Source organism: Mytilus edulis, chromosome 3 (assembly GCF_963676685.1).
Source record: "Mytilus edulis chromosome 3, xbMytEdul2.2, whole genome shotgun sequence".
Lineage (NCBI taxonomy): Eukaryota > Metazoa > Mollusca > Bivalvia > Mytilida > Mytilidae > Mytilus > Mytilus edulis.
The window spans coordinates 90499140-90517985 of NC_092346.1; the positions used below are offsets into that span (position 1 = coordinate 90499140).

General features: G+C 30.0%; 1 long non-coding RNA gene across 1 annotated transcript; it reads right to left on the minus strand.

Annotated features, from left to right (window-relative positions):
* Window positions 1-276: 276 nt before the first annotated feature.
* LOC139514981 (uncharacterized) lies at window positions 277-1601 on the minus strand. The gene is made up of 3 exons (XR_011662783.1): window positions 1489-1601; window positions 823-860; window positions 277-368 (listed from the first exon to the last, which is right to left on the minus strand). It is a non-coding gene; the product is annotated as an uncharacterized lncRNA (long non-coding RNA).
* Between the last annotated feature and the right edge of the window lie 17245 nt (window positions 1602-18846).

Consider the following 18846-nt stretch of genomic DNA (forward strand, 5'->3'; position numbering starts at 1 on the left):
GGATCTCCGCAGAAGACCTAATTTACATTAGGATTTCCTGTCAACATATATGGTATCTTACAAAGATCTTCTTAGATGGCTTATTTTACAAATAATCTCCTGTCAACACAGGTGATATCTCACATGATCTTCTCAGAAGACTTACTTTATAAAAGAATCTCCAGTCAACACAGATGATATTTCAGGTGATCTTTTTAGAAGACTTACGTTACATTAGGATCTCTAGTCCAAACAGGTGGTATCTCACATGGATCTCCTTAGAAGACTTACTTTGCATTAGTATCTCCAATCAACACAGATGGTATTTCACATGGATCTTCAAGATGACATTTAATTGATTTTGGTAATGATGATCCTATGAACTTAGCCTACAAATAAATGAAACTTCAAGTGAAACAGTACGGTGAACTATAGTTTGGTCTCTTGTGGACAGATGTATATTGGCAATCATACCACATCTTCTTTTGTATATTAAACACATTCTCACAAAAAAAAACAGTTTTCATTTGAGTGTACTATAAACCTACTTTTAGTTTTATCTAATGTCATCATGGAATTAAAACACAGGAATGAAATTTAACGGACATTTGAATACACACACACACACTATTCAAATTCATTTCAGGTTTATGCGTTTCGCTCGGTTTTGGTTTGTTACCCCGATTTTGTTTATTGTCCCTGGATTTATGAGTTTTGAACAGCGGTATACTACTGTTGCCTTTATTTATGAACCATTCATTTTTGAAATCATCTAATGTTTATTGGAATCTTAACATTCAGAGTGTGGTGCAGAAAACATCAAAACGAATAAACTTTACTTACGCCACTTGTTGCAGGATTTGTTAACCTTGTTGTGGTCTCTGAAAAATAAACACTATGTTGGAATAATTGTCAGCGGGACCAGTTGACAGCCTTTATAGGGTAAAATCAGTACCAGAACAAAACAAAAACAGGTGTCGAGTTTTTAAAGTCTTATAACGAGTAAGTTTGTTGGCTGTAACATTAAAAATTCCTTGAAAATAAATTCTAAATCTTGATATTCCAAAAAAAAACCAATATTCTTTCCCAGATCCAAATGTAATCATTAGTACCAGCATACCAATAAGCTTAATCTTGAATCCCCCCAATAAAGCCCAGTTCTGACGTATACAAAAAAGGTCTTTTTGTCCCTCTTTTTACAATTAGAAGTATAAAAATCAAGGCACGCATCAATAATTGATTGAGTCTTCTAGAGAACCAAAAATGAAATTGTTAGAATTTAGTTCCATATTGAAAAGTTTCCATTTATACTTATATGTGTCATAATTTTCTTCTTCTAACGGTACATAAACGATATAATTTCTATTCCTATTCTTGTTCTTTAAGTTTGATTTCGTCGTTGTGTTTTGGTATATCTCTTGTGAATTCGCAAATCATTCTTAAATCATGCATTTGTTGGGAGTACTAGGCATAACATAAATGTTTGCTAGAAGAAAAATATATACTTACTCTGTTCACAGTGTGGCCCAATATACCCGAGTCTACAGAAACATGTTTTCTTGATACTATCTGTGTGACAATGTCCACCATTTTTGCAATATTGTTGATTAGATTTTGTTGCAGGACAACTACCTATATATAAATAAAATATGTACTTAATGCACAACTATCAAAGCCTAAGTCATGTTATCTGAATTGTGTTGTTATATGGTCTGCAAATGGTCTAAACATATTTTAAGGACATAAAACTAATGTTCAGCAGCTAGATAACATTTAACACTGTAGCGTGGTTTATAAAACGCCTGCAATGAGACGCTTGATAAAAAAAAATATCACTTTTATGCAATTTGTTATTGGCCTGATATAAATCATTAAGGAAGCAAATAAGGAACTAGAATACCTAAGCATGTTAACCATTTGTTAAAAGCTATACACATTGAAGATCTTAGAAAGTCTTTGTAACAACTATTCTAGACCCTTCAGCAGTGCAAGTGATACACAATTTGATAATTCATATTTCACTTTACCTATTTCACAACTTTTCCCATAGAAACCTAATTTACACATACATGAGTGTGTACCATTTGACGAGGCAACACATAAACCATCATTCTGACATGGATTGGATGAACAAGGATCTACAAACCAAAAAACAAGTTAGTTTTATAATCATAAGACTTTTTTTAAAAATTGTATTGGTTTAATTATATGTTAACACCTGTTTTACATTCGATTTCTAATCAAAATTTATAAAATTCATTTTCTAAACATAAAATAAAAAAATAACCAGGTCACAGAAGCCATTATTTTACGTGTCATTAATCTCATATGTACACAAAGTAAACTCACCTTTTCCATCAAGTCGTACATGTTAGCAATGTCCACTCACCTTTACTTTCAAGTCCCACATGTACACAATGTCAACTCATCTTTACTATCATGACTCATATGTGCACAATTACAACTCATCTTTACTATCAAGTTCCATATTTTCACAATTACAATTCATATTTGTAATCAAGTCTCATAATTACACAATGACAATTCACCTTTTTTATCAAATCTAATTTGAACACAATGTCTACTCACCTTTACTTTCTAGTCTCACAAGTACACAATAACAACTCGCCTGAACAAAATGACAACTTACCTTTACTATCAAGTATCATATGTGCACAATGACAATTTACCTTTACTATCAGCAACTATATGTAATAGATAACATCTGGTCTCTCCGTCTTGGCTGAAAATAAGAAATTTCAAAAATTTTATAAGTAGGAATTGTGTATTTTTTTTATTTTTTTTTAACGATAACAAATAATTTATTCAATCGTTTCCTGTTATATAAATACCTAAGTAGCCCAGGTTGCATAATTAGGGGCCCCTGTTTTTTTAACACCCTCATTTTACCAGGGAAAATATCAAATGAGTTTATACAATAGTTTTACATACATAATTATATTTAAATAACCATTACAATTGATTTTCCCACCTGATAGGATCACTGTATAATATCACTATCGTATATCCGGTTCACTGAACAAAACATGTGTTAATCTAAACTGGAATAACTTTAAAATTAGATTGCGAAAATAAGTTATTGTTTGACTTGAAGAATTTTGAGGTGATTGAACAGAATTTGAAAGTATTCTTTACTATATATATATATATATGGATTATAAAAAAGGATAAAGCACATGTGGTGAGTACAAATGTATTACGAAGGATAATATATGTGGTAATTTACTTTTGTAACTTATGTGCACAGACATAGATTCAAATAATAATTACAATAACAGATATTGTTTTTTCTTTCTGTTATAATAACATAGTGTTCACTACTTTATACACAATATACAATAAGATAAGTATATATGGAATGGAACACACCTTTCGTTTAGAGCAGTAGAACTAAGTACATCTTCCTAAATTTTTTCAATAAAGAGTTTAATTTTCGTTTTGCATATATACTTTATATCCGAGCGTAGCAGAAGAAATTTTAATTCGTTTTTCCTGGCATTTTTAGCATAACCTGTATAGACTGCACATTCAGTTTAATTTTATCGAATTTGCATTTATTACGTATTTTCCAAATAGCCCATTTGAAATAAAGTATTATTGCATTAACAATGAAATTACTCGAATTCTCTGTACAAATTCCTAATAAAATATCTTTTTCAACGAGAACCTCGTCGTTTATAAGGTTACAAAGTTGTAAATTTCTAACAACCGTTTCTATCAATGGTTTAACATTGTTACATTGATAAAATAAATGCTCAAGAGTTTCAATATTATTAATTTCATCACATAAGTGACATTTTCTATTTGACATGCGCCTTATTTTCAGTCTGTTTTCTGTATATAAAATCCTGTGTATACATTTCCATTGAAATTCCTTAACTTTTCTAATAATATTCATTTTACTTAGATTTAGCCAAATTTTTTCCCATTTTATATATTCGCTATACAAATTTTCCCATTTTGTTTGACACTTAGGGGTCTCAATTATGTTAATGTTTAATTGAACATATTTTAATGTCAAATCCTTTATTTTAATGATTTTATTGTCTGAATTTAAAAATTCAAGGTTTTCAGAAATTTTTATTTTGTTGCTTTTTAAAGCAGGTTGATCATCGTTATTTTTTTAAAATCTGCATGAATGTTTGTGGTTTAGAACTTTTAATTCGTGAATATTTCGAAATACAATTACGTTTATCTATTAATTGTCTATATATTTCATTGCACGATTTAAAATCTTTGGTATTATCGTCCCATATATCACCAAGAGTTTTGATCTGACTTCTTGAGAAGGAAGAATAAAATAAAGATTTGCCCTGAAATAAAATATTGGAGTTTCCAAATAATCGCTGTTTCTTTACTTCCATTACGTTAAATATACTCTGTGTGATCTTTGTCAGTTTTGACCACGATTGTAAAGCGGTTCCGTAATAATGTGGTATGTTTTTTATTTCAAGACCTGAAAGGTCAGAACATGTACACAGAAATAGTTCATTCTCAAATTTCTTATCACAATTTTTTAACCAAAATTTACCTATTGCATTCCAACTAGATAATGGCTTATGCTATATCGAATATAAAGATTTGATATATTTACTTTCTATCCAACTATCTAAATTTACCATTCCCATGCCCCCCTTTTTAACATCTAAACAACAAACCTTCCGGTCTACTTGATTCACTTTCCCATCCCAAATAAAATTCCATATTATCTTAATCAATTCTTTTTTGTATTTTTCGGGTATACCTCTTATTTCTTACTCATACCAACACACTGATATAATTAAATTTTTTTAACAATAAGGAACTGTGTATTTTAATTCTATTTCAGTTCATCTTAACTAAATCAAGCTAGAAATTTTAACCTGTTTAACTCTTCCTTGGGTTATATCACTTATATCTCACCTGGCTCAATTTCATAATAAAATATATGAGTGGGTCACTTCTAACCAATTGATAATGTTAACAAGTTTCTTTTCTTTTGAAACCTTTGAAAATGAAGTTTAACATTAATAATAGGATTTTTTTTCCAAAGGAGTAGGGTCGGTAAGGGCCGATTTTTGACTCAAATTTAAGGTTTATTAAACGAAAGATTTTGAACACTTTTTAAACACTTTTTAAAAGTATCTATTTCAATCGATTCAATAAATTTATGTTAAAGATATGAACTGAGTTTGTCCTTTAAAACGCTCCGATTCAAGCTTAAAGATGAAAAATCTATCAAATATGCAAAACAAAACGTCACTTTTCAGATGTTTTTTGTCAAAAAAGAAAGTGGCCGCATCCGTGTTCATCCTCAACCTTTATATATGTTATGTATTATCATTAAAAACAACTTACATTTCAGTATTATGAATGAAAACGAATGCGGCCACTTTCCGTCTAAAATTTAACTAAATTGCTAAAATTGTGAAGATTTCAGTAGTTAAGCATTACCTAATGATATACCTGATATATTTGCATTGTATTGTCAAAAACAGCCCATGTTTGTGTAGCAGAAGCATTCTACTTTCCAATAAATAGATAACAGATTGCATTTTAACAATTTTGTAAAACTGCTTTATTTTGGGGCCAAAAAGAGGAATTGTTTTTAAGTTATATTGGTTTCGAGCTGTTGGATTTAATCATATTTCAATGATTTGAATTAAAAACTACTCTCATTAACTACTGATCTTTACAAAAAGAATGATAATAATAATGTATTTCTTATATACACTGTCTCATCTAAATAAAAGAAAATACCTGAGGGACATTCAAACTCATAAGGCGAAAAGAAAACTGACAATGCCATTGCTCAAAAACAAAACAAAACATACAACAATTACACAGACAAGTAGTAGAACAAACACACATAATAGAAAACTAAAGACTAATCAACACTTCATTAAAAGTAACAAAAATATTCATTAACATTTTAATAGTAGAAAAGGTGGACTTAGTCACTGTGAATACTAGTTCGATCTTTCTGGTGCAACTATGATCCTATCGTATGTCTAATTTCTTAAAATTGAGTAATCAATGTATTGTGCTCATTCTATAAAAGCATGAACACCTAAATAAAAAACCATTGAAATTAAATAATCTAGTGTTCCCTTCACCATGTTTAATAGTGTGGCCGTCTTTTTTCGTAAGCCCGAAGTACTCTCCAAATACAAGAAATTCATAGTATCCATGCATAAAATTGTCAGTCTGTCTTGGTTGGTCCTGTTCATTTAGTCTTCGAATGGAATGATCGCACTATCTGCATATGATTTTATAGCAAACATAAAGCCCACTTTAAATTAAACAAATCCGAAATACATGTTTTCTTTTCAAGTACAAGCCAGGTTTTTAACAACTTTTTATTAAAGTATTTTGTAAAACCAAATTTATACACAATCTACAATCATATCATTTTACATTGTTTTCAATGGAAGTATTGCAATACTTTTTTCAAGGTGTATATTACAAATTTCACGAAGTTTTGAATTCTCAAGTATGCTTAGGAACTTCTGGTCCTAAATGCTCTTCAACTTTGTACTCTTTTTTTACTTTCGAACTTTTTTCATCAGAGCGTCACTGGTTAATCTTTTGTGGACGAAACATGCGTCTGGCGTATAAAATTTTAAACCTGGCACCTATTGTTAAATCTTATTCGAATGTTTTTCTGTCATATATGTTCTCTCATTTATTTGTATTAATTGTAGTCCTATCATGTAATGTTTCATTTGATGCTATATTTAACATTGCCATAAAAGCGGTAGGTTTGGCATGCCAGGTTTAAAGCAGGTTCAATCCACCATTTTTTTTATGAAAATGTCCTGTACCAAGTCAGGAAAATGGCAATTGTTATACAATAGTTCGTTTCTGTGTGTGATACATTTAAATGTCGTGTTTCTGTTGTGTCGTAGTTCTCCTCTTATATTTGATGTGTTTTTCTTAGTTTAAGTTTGAAACCCGGATTTTTTTTTTTCTTAATCATTCATAAATATCGAACAGTGGTTTACTACTGTTGCCTTAATCAGTCAAATTTTCAATTATTCTAAAAAGAAATTTGCATAGTTTACTGTAATTCACCCATGATTTAGAAATTGTTTTTGTCTAGGTTTTAATATCATTATTTGCAACTTTTGGTTACAGGCATTTTCGATCTTAGGATAGTGCCAAGGGTTTCCTCAACTTAAAAAGTTTAGAAATGTACAAAAGCATTCTATTTTGACAATATATCCAAAATGTGCTATCATAAAGAGATTTTTATTCAAAAGGAAGAAAAGTTTGTGAAATATATATAAAAAAGAAAATGTGGTATGATTGCCAATGAGACAACTATCCACAAAAGACCAAAATGACACAAACATTAACAACAATAGGTCACCGTACGGCCTTCAACAATGTGCAAAGCCCATACCGCATAGTCAGCTATAAAAGGCCCAGATAAGACAATGTAAAACAATTCAAACGAGAAAACTAACGGCCTTATTTATGTAAAAAAATTAACGAAAAACAAATATGTAACACATAAACAAACGACAACCACTGAATTACAAGCTCTTGACTTGGGACATGCACATACATAAATAATTTGGCGGGGTTAAACATGTTTATACATTTAAAAAACAATTTATAACCTTTTAAAAACTGTGCAGATTACAATTAAGAAATAAACTTCAACTAATTTCAGGTCATAAACCATATAGAAGCCATTCAACAATAGCACATAAAATCTATGTATGTATTCTTACGTTGCTTGAAAACAAACTTCCGTTTTAGTTCCAACAGCTAATCCTATTGTACTGTAAGCAATATCAGAATGACAAACTGTACCCAAACCACTACGGTAAAATTCCATTTCTTTAGGTCCAAACACAGTGCAGGGTGCATCACTTTGAAACACTGGTGGTAAACTGTAATTAAAAAAAACAGCATTGTCTAATTATAAAATTATCAAATCAAATTACCTATTGAATTGGATGGATCCCACTATAACGATGTCTTAACAGTTTCAGAGCAAGACTTAAAAGAAGATATATAATTTTTTGACTTTTCAAATAAAAAATAGCCGTGGTGTAGTGGTTAATGCATCGGACTTCTAACACAATGGTTCCTGGTTTCGATTCCCGTTCGGGATGAACACTTGTTTTGTCCCAATCTACTATAAATAAATGTTCAAACAAAATAAAAAAAAAAATGAGTTTTCAAACTAATAAAAAAGCAATTTAAATCTAAAATGTTTCCCAATTTCATATTTTTTTCTCTTTTTTTAGGAAAAAAACAATTTTTATCTGCCTGCATTTTGTTAACCTACTTTGCATAGCAAGACCTTATAAAGAATTTATCATAGGTTTAATGAATATTTGTGAATTATATGCAACTTGAAATATAGCAAACAACAATCATTTATACCTATCCTATAACAGATCTGATAAATGTCTGTGTTTATTCAATTTATATATTTAGCGATCGAGTGGTCTCAGTAGTATGAATTCGAACCCCGGCCAGAGAAGAACAAAATATTTTCTAACGCAAATTTCCAGATCGGACTTGTTGTGATATTATTTAGACAAAATTTACATGTTATATATACAGAATGTGTTTTCAGTCTTGTATCCCCATCATTGGTGATTCGTAGATAAAATATGTTGGAGAGTTGTCACTGGTTCAGACGTACATAAATATTATTCGTCTAATAACAGCTCAACAATTTTAGATCGGTAAATTTGCGAGTCAATTATTTTTCTTTCCCGGCCAGTATTCGAACTTATGCTATTGAGATTTCAAGGCAACACATTCCTTTGCATTTTGCACGGCGCGCAAGTCTACTCGACTACATAGTCTTGTATATATACAAATTTTCGATGGCCGGGTTTTACTTTTCCTAGTCAGTTTTTATCTAGTGTACATATAGCATGAAGATGAAATATTAAAGATTAGCTGAATTAAGTATCGTAGACGATCTTACAAATTAAATACTTCCGAACCAGTGACAAACCTTCGACTGATTTTATCTATCGGATCACCAGTCAGTGACGGTGATGCAAGGCTGAAATCACATTCTGTTTCTACACAATTTGTTTACTTTTTATATTTTTCGTTTGGGCTTGTTTTATATTTTCCTTCGGCTTTATCGGTTCATGCTTTTTAAACTCTTTGAAAATCAAGAATCTATCTAAATTTAGGTGAATAATATGGAAATACAAATACCGTTTCGATTCCTTACACCACTGAAGAGATATTTATTGTCGAAATCCGGATATAGTGTACATCTTGTTTGTGGTATACCGTCTTTTCCGCAAGTATATTGTTTTCTGTTGGTATTACATACTAGAAGGATCCATTTTGTTAAATCTTTTAAGCAATTTATTTAGCAATCGAAAATGGCAGTCAGTATGGTTTAAGAACCTCAATTGTTCGACCTACCAGTCAAATGTTTTTTGTCGAAATATACTTTTTCACTCTTTTGGTCTTTAGAAAATGTTTTTGCACTGTATTTTTTCCCCTTTACAGGGATTTTTTTTCCATGCACTAGCATGGTTTTTATCCAAGGCAATCATAAGTTTGAACGTTCTTTCAACTTTAGACTTGTATATATACAAAAGCTCCTACGAGGACCTCTTACATAAAGCTAAGGTGCCTTTCTTGCAGATTAGACGGATAAGAACAATGGCTCTAGAAACTTTTAAAATTATAAACAACATTGCTCCTGTGTGCTTACAAAATTTGGTGAATGTCAAACAATCTATATATTCTTTCAGGTATGAAAATATTCTTGAAATTCCACAGGTAAAGTCAACCCGTTACGGTAAAAAATCGTTCAAATTTGCTGCTCCTACTTTATGGAACAGTCTTCCAAACCATTTCAGGACAGAAAACAGTTTTTTTCACATTTTAAAAGTCTTGTTCAGTCCTGGAACGGTTTGGAATGTCACTGTTCTGCTTGCAGATAAATTTTAAACTGTTTTATTATTTATGCTGCTTTTGGTTGCTCTGGTCAAGCATGTTTTTACTTCATTCGAAAATTTGTTGATTATTTTTATTGCATGCTATGTATGTGAGATTTCAACTTTGTATTACAGGTTGTTTTATATGTCAAAATGCACTGTTTTTATGTTATTTATATGTTTTTATATTCGGTCAAAAGCTCCTTAGAGCTTGTGTTGCTTATTTGTACTCATGCCGAATCAAAATAAAGTTTTCTTATCTTATCTTATCTTATCTTACGCACCAGCTTGGTGATGATTTGTATTCTGTGTAAAGGTTGATATGACAAAACTTGTCCACACAAACGATTTCAGAACCTCCCGGTAGTGTCGGACTTTCAAACAATCGTCCATTATTCTGCAACGGTAATATTTGTTGAAGTTGAAGCAACATTTAATAAAACATATAAAATCCAACATAGAAGAGTATTGGTTGCCGTTAACATTATGTTTCAGATAAAATAAAAGTTTTTATTATACTTCCTGTCAAAATGCCAGATTTTGATTGGCTAATACGAGGGTGTTAATTTACTCTATTACCCTTCCTGGAGACTCTCGATCAAGTGTGCGCTTTATTAAATACGACCCCATCCTATGACAAATACTCTATTAACCTTCACGGAGACGCTTGATCAAGTGTGAGCTTTATTAAATACGACTCTATCCTATTGCAAAAACTCTATTACCCTTCACGGAGACGCTTAATCAAACGTGTGCTTTATTTTTATTAAATACGGATGATTGTTATGTACAAGACGTCATAGTTTATTACTTTGAATTTGAAATTTAATCGACAGTAATAAAAGAACATTCAGTATAATGATTTAAATAACACAAATCTGAGAGGGTGATAGCGCAGATAGTTATCCCTCGAAAAGACATGGTCAACCTTGGCTTCACCTCACTTGACAATGTTTTCTCGGGGTAACAATCTGCTCTATCACCCTCTTAGCTATGTGTACTTTAAATAATGTCAAGTTTTTAATTTCTTTTATAATTTAAATAATCCCTAATCATTCGTATATTCAATATGAAAAAAACCCACTGAATCTAGAATTTTAAAACTTTTATAACTTACCTTAAAATTTAATCTTTTGAGAACCACTGAAAAAAAGGTAAACAAATGTTCATGTTTTTGGCATAGTCACATGAAGACTCAAGAATTACATGTACTATGCCGGATTCCTTACGAATTTGCAAGTTTGAGGATGGAGGAGGGGATTTCAAATTTTCCTTATAGGAAGCAATTAGAATCGACTTCTTCCTTGTAAGTTAAGAGTGTAAATTACAAATAGTTAAAGAAGATAAAAGACCGATTATATTAAAATCAACCGACCATAACGTTATTTCCTTAAGAATCAGAACTCATAAAAGTAAACAAAGTGAAAAGATACTGGACATTATACTCATCAAAACCGAAAGATAGAGAATATTGTTGTAATATAGAATTCGAAAAAACTAATAAAACATTACGAAAACAAGGAATAAACTGCAGAAAATTTAGGTGTATTATAGGATAACTATGAAGCTGAAGTTTGGGACAGCAGTTTAGATTTTTGAGAAAGAAAAGCGAAATAAATAAAAATGTGTCCCTAGTACATGGATGCCACATTTACACTATCTTTTTAATGTTCAAAAGACCTTGAAAATGGAGGAAAATTTGGCATTAAAAGATAATGTCATAGGGAACATATATATGTGCTACTTTTAAAGTTGATTGGACTTCAACTTCATCAAAAACTACCTTGACCAAAAATGTTAACCTTAAGCGGGATATGTCTCATATTATCGCATGCGATACAAAAAGGGAGTCATTAAGACAAGTAACTATTTTCATCTGAAATAAATTGGGATTCCCGAAAGTTGATGATATCTTGCATTATATCTTTCCAAGTTTATTGTCCACATATATGTTTTCTAACTTTCTTTAATCAGCTTTTTCTTAATCTATCTAAATCGATATGCTAGAGGGTATACGTAGAAAAGAAGTATCATATCAAAAGTGAAAAAGGGCAATAGTTATTCAGTAACACGTGATCACCAATTTTAAATGAAAGTTTAAATACACTTGTGAATATGTAAATGTTTGATCTGTAAACATACGTGTAATATTTAGAATGTTATCCCTTATGTACAAAATTATCCAAAATTGTCTATAAAATTGACTGTTAACCCGTCTAACCCAGAAGATTTTCTACACCTACTTCGTGATAAATACATGTAGCATATGAGCATTCGTCTTCTGTTATATCCTCATCACAGACTGATTGATCATTGTGTCCCTTACTTTCTCATACTGTGTTTCAAACATAATTTTCTCGCACGAACTTGAATCAGGGCTTTGAATCGAGCATACATTTTTATACACTATAATGTTAAATGTCTTATTATGAATTTTTTAGAATACAAAAATTATTTCATATTCAGAAAATTCCTTGTTTTCATACATACATGTATAATGTGATTTTATCTTGAAACAACCTAAGCATATAAAAGTAAAGGAAACAAATGTCCATGGGCACTCATAATCACTTTATCTGGTTATCAAAAGGCTGAACAAATATTATAATATGTTCATTTAATAGTTACTGTTGATGTTATAATATTTCTAATCAAGAATGAAAATACTCTAGAGTGTGATAACACTAGTGAGGCAATTCGATGTTTGCTATACCATTGTTTATTCCAACGCAATTAATAAGAAAAAAACACTATATCAATCAGCTTGATCTTTAATTTCATAAAAGAAATGATTACACTTTGTAGTCGCGTACTATTACATTGGCGTTTTTCAATAAACACGTACTTTCTAGTCCTAGCTACTTTAAAAACAATGTGTTTGATCCTTGTTAGTATTTTTTTTTGTGTGCAGTCAGATTTAACATTTGTAAGCAAAGAAACAGTTTTTTGTTAAGGAATTGATAAGATATTGATTCCTGAATGGTCCAAAACAACCAAAATGGCATGTCCCTAGACCACCTGTTCAATAATCATACTCTAAAATATCGTAAAAAACTGTAGAAATACATATTATTTTTACTTAATATAAGTAGTTTAATAATTCAAGACAAGACAAGACAAGTGTATTAATACATTCAAAAGTATGTTTAGAGCCAACGTATTTTAATACACAGCTTTAAACGAAGGATCTTTAATTTCAGAAGGTGTGTGCCTGGCAACATGTCCACTACGAAACGACGTCATTAAAATTTGCTAATAAACAGTTTTATGAAATCAATGTAATTTTTGTTTGCAAGATATAAACATTAGGGTCTTATAAAGAAGTGATGCTTTTATAACGGCAATTAAATTGTTGGTAAGAAATTTTGAGCACATCAAATGGACAAGAGTGATACTGTATTCTGTAAATGTCCACTACGAAACGGGTCAAATCTCCTTCAGGATCTGGTTTTAAAATTATGAACAAAATATCAGTGTAAAGCTTATTACATGCTTTGATGAATACAATCAGTCTTGTAACTATTGCAATATAGGGATTGTGGGGATAAAATAAAACGTGTGATTATGTCCCCTACGAAACGGTCACTTATTTAACAAGTAGGGGAGAAAAACGCTTCGTAGTGAACACTATCACTACCATGGAGTTTTTTTTAACTCTTTGTTTAAATATATTCGTGCAGAACAAATAACAAGGTCAAGTTTTTGCTAATTTTTATTATGTTTTTATTAAATAGAATAGGTTTGATGTCAACTACGATTTTTTTTGTCCACTACGAAACGTATCAAAATTACCACTACGTAACACGAGTTGTACCTTAAGTGAAGTACTGTCTAATCTTTATCGATAAAAAATGGTTCTCCAATTGAGAAAAATAAAATAAAATTTCTATAGTATATAAAGTAAACAAACTGGAATGTCTATAGGAAACATTTAAAATTGCAAAAAAAAAGTTTGTTTAGAAGCAGTTTCGTAGGCCAAGAAATAGTACACAAATTATGAAAATGATATAATTTTAAAGAGTATTTACGATTGCACTTTTTGTTTACAAACAGGTCTATAATAGAGGTTTTCAAAATAACACTGAAAATAAATTTTAGACAAGTTAATTGTCCATTTGTTTAGGTCTGAAAGTTACGCTTTTTTTAAAACGCCCAAATACGCAAATGAAAGATCCAAAACTATACCAATACAGTAAGACACGTTATTGAAATATAGCAAATCTTTTGGTTGACAAATTTGTATTCGTTATTGCAAAACAATAAACTTAAAAATATCTGTCATTTTCTCCCTACCCCGCTGTTTACCCTTTTACTTTTTATGAACTGGACTGGTCATTATTGAATCTTAGGCAATTTGATTTCATTAAGTTATTATAGTTTTAATTGACCTTCAAACTGTTGATGCTTTTCCTACATGCCTATTGATTGATTAATCAGAACGTGCATGAATATAAATGGTAACTAAAATGACCGGCAAATTGGACACTGGACGAGTCAATATTATTTTTTATCAATGAAAGTAAAGGTAAGAAAGGTAGGAATTGCCACTTTTGTATTTTCATACAATTTTGCGAAAACACAGTAAATAGATTATTTAAAAAAAAAACTTATTGTGGAGAAAAAAGAGAAAGTGCACTTATAAGACGTTTTATTCCATTAAACAAGTTATTTTTCGAAGAGAATTACCGAAATGCCTTTTCCGCACGGTGGCTACGACAGGTAAAATTTTTATCTATTATCATTTTTCAGTCTCATTGGGTTTTACTAATCCCAATTAAATCCCAAACTCATTTACTCATTAATAAAGTAAAAATAAAGTAAAAAAAAAGTCCGACCTGCCTATTTTTTGATCATCAAAACTCAATACGGTTGTTTTAGTGTAATTTTCGTCTACCTCACAAAATCTTCTATGGCACTATATATGGATTTACACCACTTTTTAAAGATTTTAACCAGTATTTTGAAAACTAGAAAAAAATGATATTCAATATAGCAGAAGTTAAATCTAGTATGACCTGCATGAGACCTGTTTGAGTTTGTTAGGAAATATACTAGATAGATATAAAATGATGTGGTGTAAGTGCCAATGAGACAACTCTCCATCCAAATAACAATTTAAAAAAAAGTAAACCGTTATAGGTCAATGTACGGTCTTCAACACGGAGCGATGGCTCACACCGAACAACAAGCTATAAAGGGTATATATACTAGTATATTTACACAACAAATGAAATTAAGCCTATAAAATAAGATCAAAAAGCAAAAGCAATACAGCTAAAATTCTATGTCTCTGTATCCCCAAAAGACATACTATTATCTTACAACATAGCTCAAATTAGGTGAACATTTCCTTGCATCTATTTCTAATTATCAAAGATTATTTATCAAATCAATTCCAAGTGAATGTAACAAACATACATAAATGCAAAAACATTACATACCATCAAGTTTTACATTTATTATGAAGCATCTGTAGTCTGTTTGGACTGTTCCTCTAAAGAAATAATAAATTCTATGTTCATAAAGAATATCTTTTACTGATCTGGTTTGAAAGTTAACTGAATAAATGTTCATTTTATTTTACTGTTGATATAGGTATATTTTATGAATAAAGAAGGTTTTTGTTAGTTATTTCTTTGTAAATATGAATGTTGTGGCGTCCTGACTTATACCACAAATTATAAGAACCAAAGAGAACTTTTGTGTTGATAGCAGGAAATGATAGTAACATTGTTTACCGTAGATTGTCATCGTAATAGTTAATCATCAACAAAAAGAAGCCTGGATATTGAGCACATATATTACATGTACAATACGATACAAGTTTATTTATATGATATTCCATGTGTATTGCAATCATCGAATTTCTATTCACGTTAAGGTAACTAAATACGGAAAACGTATCGGCGAATTGTTAACTGGAAGCAAACAATTATAAAAAAAAGAAATTCTAAATTTGAACAAATCATAAAATTTCCTTTAGTAAACAGTTTATGCACATAAGTTTTATAATAAAATCTATTTAAAAATTTATAAAAAAAACATATGCCTTATCATTTTGAAATTTGAAGTTTTGACTTTGAGACATAGAATGTTTATTTGTATTTCAGCATGTGAACAATAAAATCATTAACTAAATATGGTAATTTACGTCATCGCAGACACAGCCCGGTTGACGTTTTTTATATTTACGAAGCAATCCGAATATTTCACTCTTTTCTTCCGCTGTTTTTTAGCTGCCAATTAGAATCACTCGTTCAATGTTGATTTTATGTTTTTGTCGAGCTTTTGACGAATAAAAAAGACATAGCGATCTAACATTCCGTCGCCGTCGTCGGCGGCGTCCACAAATACTCACTCTGTGTTTTTTGAAATCTTATTAACTTTATTAAACTGTCCATGATTTCTACTTACCATGGATAGAAGCTTGTTTACGATCATAAGATAGTATCCAGAAATAAATTTATCAAAAATTAAAAATCCTGTTTATCCGAATTTTACTTATAAATAGAATATTTTTTTTGCCAGTTAACATAACATTTACTCTATGGTTAAATTTTAAAATTTTAATATCTTTCTTAAACTATCCTGGAGTTCTACAAAACGTAAAAAGGGTGGATCAATTTCAATTTTAATCTTGAAAGATAAGTAAGAATCCATCTCTAAAAGTTGAGAACACCATGTTGGACCACCTTCTGTTCATACCAGTCAATTAAAATATATTCATAATTTCAAACGTTTATATTATTTGATTTCATTTCACATAAGATAAATTTGCAATTAGAAATATAGTCTCAAGCTCATAGTGTTTGGTTGTTTGGTTGGTTTTATTTTTTATATAAAAGTATAATATTTTTATTTAACTGAGACAATATTTGAATAAGTACAGTGTATTAATACATGATAATAAATCGTTGTTATCCCGATTCATTTTACTTCTATGCTTATATAATCATCTACTTAGACGATAAATTTTTTTTAAGGTAAATTAATAAATTAGTGATTGACTTCTCTTAACATAAACTTTAAGGTCCAAGTATATTATAAACTACACAATGAACAATATAGCTATTGTATATACTAGAACTGATAAAAGTGTAAGTACATTGATACTTACACTGGTATTAAAGAAATAATCGTAACTGGAATAACGATTATCCCAATATAGCGACGGCAAATATAGGTAAAATCTTTACAGTCATTTTTCTCAAATGTAGCATGCTTTTGACAATAGTTACTCAGCTGCAAGGTTTGTCTTTACCATTACATCATATTTGAAGCGTAACGGTGCACTGGAATTGTCTAAGCGTTTCAAAAATTGCTGTTGAAAAATTCGGGATGATAATCGTAACTCGGAAAAAAATAGTCGTAATTATGGTATTAAAAAATGAAAAAGATAATTGTAACTGGATAGTGTTCTATTGATATTGAAACTTAAAACGTATATCTAATAGCATATGATGATAATTATTATGGCGATGAATTAATCACGAAACGTTCAAACATCTTTTACTATTTCTTTGTATGCATATATTATTAATAGTTCTAATAAAAACAGCTACATAGTAGTATATAATAAAACTGTAAAGGTGAACAAGCTTCAAGAAATTTGGAATTTGGAATGAGCTATGTTAAAATATACAGAAATTAGCAAGAACTAGGAATATTTTTTTCTAATATTTGATTTAGCTAGACATTTTTCATAAAGGAACTTTAGCATATATTTAATAGAAAAATGCAATAAAAAAATTTGGATTTAAGCTCACAATTTGCCTCCGAAAGAAGCAAACATTTTTGTTAAAAAAAATTTCTGTTGAAATTATAAGAGAAATAGCGGGAATATCGAAATAAAAAAAGAACTAAATTGCAGAAATCGCTTAAATTTTACAATTATTTAGTTTATATACACCTTATTTGAATTTTTTTTTAAAATAATGGTCACCGATGACTTTAAAAAGATACTTTAATTTGTCAGAAAATAAATATTAACCATACCAATTTAATTATCATTATAAAAATATGACATCCTTAAAAAACATGTAATGCTATATAAGTCTAGTGAAAGATTTGGGATGCTTTGTTATGAAGTTAAGCACATTTTAACATGGAGTTCATTGGAAAACGGATTTGTGTTCTTTTTTATTTTTGCCAAAAGCCCGAAAATTAAGAAATAAAATTGATGTGGCTTTAAATTGTCCGACAAGAAATACTTATTCAAAGAATGACTGCAATTTTGAGAGAAAAAAAATAACGCATATTCCGCCATATTAGAAACAAACTACTAGTAGTCCAAAAATTCATAAATACTTGTTATATGAATGAAAAGTATGCTGCATACATATGCATGGAAGATATTGTAGAGAAAAATATTTATTTGTGGACGGCGATATTTATTTAAATATAAGGAAAAGGGAAATATAAACACTCATATCTACCGATAAAAGAATCAACTGTTAAATCCGATAATGCAGTTATAAAGTTATTGTTGGAAACTTTTGTTCATTTTGAGTAGAATTTTAGAATACACGTGATTTTAGAGGCAAAACATATGACATATGGATATGTGGTATACATGACTTTCATTTTGAGCAATGAATTGACAGGATTGCACTTTTTGAATGTTGATTATAGCTAAGCCACTCCAGTTCCCCCTCCAAAAAAAAATGAGAAAAAACAACAACAAAAAACGCGTTCACAACATTGAAATTTAAAAAAAATATAAAAATATCTACTTACCACAATAATTAACTGACTCGACAGCTGCTTCACATGTATATATATATAGTAAAAGGGTATGCATATTGTTGTCAATTATAAATATAGATATATAAGTAAATTTGGCCTAGATGTTAACCTGTAAGTTTCTTCATTTTTTTTTATTTGCGTTAAACTGGACATTTGCATTTTTGACACACAAAATATCAATGAAATG